We start from the raw sequence: 5000 nt of genomic DNA on the forward strand, positions 1-5000 counted from the left end.
GTGCACGGGCAGAGTCCAGGCCAGCCCTGCGCACCAATTTTGTTGGTGCCTGGAAACTTTTATTTTCGGCTTCAAAATATACCGGTGGTAAGGGTTAAGGGAACCCGAGAAGACCCATTTTGACTTGCCTTATTTTAATATGGGTAGCATGATTTAACTCACTAGTGTGGGGTCATTTGGAGAGTGATAGGCCTCATATCTGGGTGTTATCAAAATCGGCGCGTGGGCCAGTCTGGGGACTTGCCCGTGTGCCGCCTGCCTTGGGTGAGAAAATCAGAGAACAAGCTCTGATCTCGCACCATTTTTTATCTTTTTTAGTTTAGATTCTAGTCAAATAATGCCATGTATGTTTCTTTCAGTAACATATTTGCCAAGATATGGAAAGGGAAATTCAGAGATTTTTCATAAAACAACTTTATTATAAAACAAATTTATCCATGCCTCACAGCACACATACGTACAGAGGGCAACACTATAATCAATGCAGTACCGATCTCGCGCCACTTCATGGGAGTTTATTGAACACCTTTCCGAGAAACGAACACAATGTCTTAGTGTTCTCATAAAGCTAAAATGTATTCAACATTTTTAATTTTTGTTTTGTTTGGTTTGGTTTGGTTTGGTAGAGTCCAGTCTATCTATAATGCCATGTGTGTTTCTTTCAGTAACATATTTGCCAAGATTTGGGAAGGGAAAATTAGTGATTCTTTTTACATAAAAAGTTTTTTTTTTTTTATAGATGTTATATCATATGCCATGCCTCAAAGCACTCATATGTGCACAGTCCCACGTCGCACTCCCTGTAGTAGCTTCTACTACTCCTCTTGCCATGATGGGAACACCATCGGCACTTCATTCACTTGCTGTCGGGGTTTCTGAGACTTCTTGCTGCCGCTGCTGCAGAGCTCGCCTGGCTGCAATGGTTGAACTTATTGCAGTGTGGGCCCTGAAGGGGATGGACCCCTCCCTGAACTGCCCCAAGAGTTCAGGGATGAGCCCCAGTCTGAAGGCCTTCTGTGATTCCCTCCAGCCAAGGACATGATGGACGGCCCAGGTGTTGACAATGGCAATGTCAAAGAGAAAAAAGAAGACCTTGTACCAGACTCTAGACTGGCGAGGCATTGGGTAGTAGCCCGCCATCTGATCACCAACGTCGCCTCCCTTCATGCCGACATTGTAATCCTTTACTACCAACGGCTTCTCCCCTTCCATTACGGCAGTATGGACAGTAGACAGCATGGTGATGATGTTGCTGTCCTTCAACATCAAGGCCAGCAATCCCGTCGTGCTGTTGTAGTAATCGACATCACCCCTCCTCACACTGAGGTCCTTGTGCATGAACTTCCTGTTCAGCCGGGCTATGCCTACCGCATTTGTCCTTCGTGACTGCAACAAATGAAAGAGCTTAGGCGACATGTACCAGTTGTCCACAAAAAACTGGTATCCTTTGTCATGGAAGCCGCCATACTCCATCAGATGAAACACTGGTTTCGTGGAAGAGGTCATGTCACCAGAGTCCCTCCCAGTGGACACCTGGAAACAAGAGATGTACCCTGCAGCTGGGCCGGTACTGGCATAGAGTTTATACACCTTCAACCCGAACCTCACCCTCTTGGTTGGGTTGTAGGTCCTAAAAGCTTCCACAAAGACTCGTCAATGGCGATCTCATGCCCCAGGATGAAAATCATCCGGAACGAGTCGTTGAGGGTGTCTGCAACTAGTCTGAGCTTCCACATCCTGTCCTTCGGGAGTGGAGTTCCTTCCTTCAAATGCACGAAATGGAGATGTGTCGTCAACTAGTCAAACCAATCTCTTGTCATTAACCCAGGAATGAGGTGGTGACGTAGAATGAGAATGGTCGACCAGTAATCGTGGTAACTGGGAAGTTGGACCATGCCCATTATCAGACGAATCCCAAGGTACGCCTTGACCTCCTGCAAGGACGTTGGAGTCCATATAAAGGGTGCAATACCTACTTCCCACGTGTGGTCCTCTACCACGTGGTGTGGGGCTTGCCCACGCTATTGCCCAAACCACGCTCTTCTAAATATAGAGGCCATGCCGTCCACCAAGGTGTATATAAGGTCATCCAAGCTGACCCTCACTCTCACTTACTCTTTGACGGTCGCCCGCCCTAGCAGGGCATGGGGCATTCTCACTCAAACCTTCAGCGACCTCCCTGTGACCTGAGTTGCCCGCTCTCGGCCCCTCCCGGCCGGGGGAGTTCCACGCCATAGTTTTCATATCATGTGTTCTCTTCAATAAAGACTGAAGCCAATCAGTGTATCACTGACGCCACCTGTAATTCAACTACACTATAAACTAGGTGTTAGATACTCTTATAGTCCACCTCATATGTGGCGAGGCGGCAGGAGGGTGGGCGCCCGCGTACCTGAGGAATAGAAAAGAAAAAGAATACATTCTTATTCCTCAGTGTTAGATTTCTTCAGTAAGAATACAAATAGAAAGAACATAATAGTGATAATAACAAAAATTACCAGTTGGGCTCCTTCACAATATGATCAAGGAGATCATCGGTGAAGAAGCACTTGAAGATCTCTATGGCCGAGGACGAGATGTCCAAAGAGACCTACACCCCAAGGTCGCCTCGGAATTCCTCAACCTTCGGGACATTGTCGTTGTGTCACCATTTGAACCCCTTGGAGCCAGGTCCTTTCCTCAGAGCCAGCTTGCTTGGCCACGCTGTCCAGTGTGGTGTTGACAGAAGCGTTGGCTTGAGGAAAGGAATCCAGTTCTTCCTCTGAATTGGACTTGTCGAACACTGGGTCTGCAGCCACTCATCACCACTTCTGACGAAATGTTGAAGCAAGTGGGTGAACGATGTTCCGACAAAGCACCCTCGCACGAGCTGCAGAGGATGTCGAAGGCTGGGGATCTCGATTACTTCCCAGTGGGAGTGGGAAAGAAAAATAAGTAATACTTTCTGATAGCTCCATTCTAGATTTTTTCAATGTGAATAAAAATGGAGAGAACACGAGTGATGATAGCAAAACTTACTGAAGAAACTGAGCTGAAGGTCTTGGTCCTCAGAATCAGACGGCAGCAGCATGCGGCTGTGTCCCTGTGGGGTGGAACAGAAAAACAAGTAATATGGTCTGATAGCTCGGTGCTAGATTTTTTCAATGTAAATACAAATGGAAAGAACACAAGAGTGATAACGAAATTTACTGATGAAGTTGAGGGCTGGGGGTCTTGGCCCTCAACAGGAGACATCGGGTGTATCAGAGGACGGGGACGGTTTGCCTGAAGGAATGGAAAAAAAAAGACAAGTAATACATTCTATAGTTCTGATTTTTTCAATATGAAAACAAATAGAGAGAACACAAGAGTGATAGTAACAAAACTTACCAAAGTCAAGGGCTGTGGGTCATCGATGGCAGAAGAGGAGGGCGAGCGTGGGTGGTGGGCAGTTCGAGGCATGGTAATTAGAGTGATGAAGAAGCTGCAAGCACCCCTATATATACAGAAATTTCACGGGCTTTGACACTGGCGGGAATATGGAACCAACAACTATATAACGTATCCATGTTGACAAATGTAGAAAAGGTATGAATGAGACTGGATATCTTCACAATACATGAGATGTATTTGACCGGTTTCGATTACATCTTCATCAGAAATACATACTTAAGAGAAAATACATAGCATATATATACTACATAGGAGCTGGTAGATCACCTGACGACTGTGACCTTGCACTCGTTGTGCATCTACCGAACTGGAAGGAAGCCGAAGTAATCCATGAAGGATTGAGTAAACAAAAAAAGGAAGGTCACGGAAGCTGCATACATCGCAACAGAAAAGAATATGAACACCGCATCAGGCAGGTTTAAAGTGTCCAAGGTCGCAGCTGCAATTATGCGCATAACGAGTGCGAGGTCACAGTCGTCAGGTGATCTACCAGCTCCTATGTAGTACATATTTGCTATGTATTTTCTCTTATGTATTTCTGATGAAGTCGTAATCGAAACCGGTCAAATACATCTCTTATATTGTGAAGATATCCAGTCTCATTCATACCTTTTCTACCAACAACTATGTTTGGAAATAATGTCATTTACTTCTACGTGGAAGAAAGATGGCGGCACACACACCTCTCACTCACACACACACCTCTCACTCACACACACACCTCTCACTCACACACACACCTCTCACACACACACACACCTCACACACACACACACCTCACACACACACACACACACACACACACACACACACACACACACACACACACACACACACACACACACACACACACACACACACACACACATGCTGCCTCCCCATCCCCACACACACACACACACACACACACACACACACACACACACACACACACACACACACACACACACACACACACACAGAGGCATGATCGCATGCGCGCATCTCTCACTTTGACTCGCTTTATTCCCTATTGTTATTATTTTATTTATTTATTACTTTATATATATATATATATATATATATATATATATATATATATATATTTTTTTTTTTTTTTTTTTTTTTTTTTTTAAGTAGGTGAGGATTTTTTTTTTTTTTTTTTTTTTGGTAATGAATTAATCAGATAAAAACTTTGGCAAGGAAATGTCTATAGCTCAAAAATAAGAAAAATCAAAAAACAAGCAAACAAAAAGTAGGATATTTGAAGTTCATATTTTATATTTTTTTCATTTATGGATGTTTATCATTTCATTACTGTAGAAACTATTATTTCTCTTACAAACACCCTTTGTTAGGCAAATATATGATTATTAGTCTCCGAGTTATAGAAACACAGACAAATGACTCCCGTGAATACGGGTAAATTCAGACCCAAGACAACATGACCACTATATAAAATTGTTTTTTATGTGTTTCATACCTCTTATATTACTGTTTTCTTGTGTATACATTCGTTTACATGTGCATACGCATGCAGATTATTGTAAAGCTACATGTTCTTGCACCTGTATGTGTATACGTGCAAA

General features: G+C 43.7%; 1 protein-coding gene across 2 annotated transcripts in view; it reads left to right on the top strand.

Moving 5' to 3' along the window:
* LOC113830355 (septin-2) overlaps positions 1 to 5000 on the top strand; it is a gene marked incomplete at its 3' end in the record, with an annotated part of 52793 nt that overhangs the window by 45184 nt on the left and 2609 nt on the right.

Source organism: Penaeus vannamei, chromosome 8, assembly GCF_042767895.1.
Source record: "Penaeus vannamei isolate JL-2024 chromosome 8, ASM4276789v1, whole genome shotgun sequence".
Lineage (NCBI taxonomy): Eukaryota > Metazoa > Arthropoda > Malacostraca > Decapoda > Penaeidae > Penaeus > Penaeus vannamei.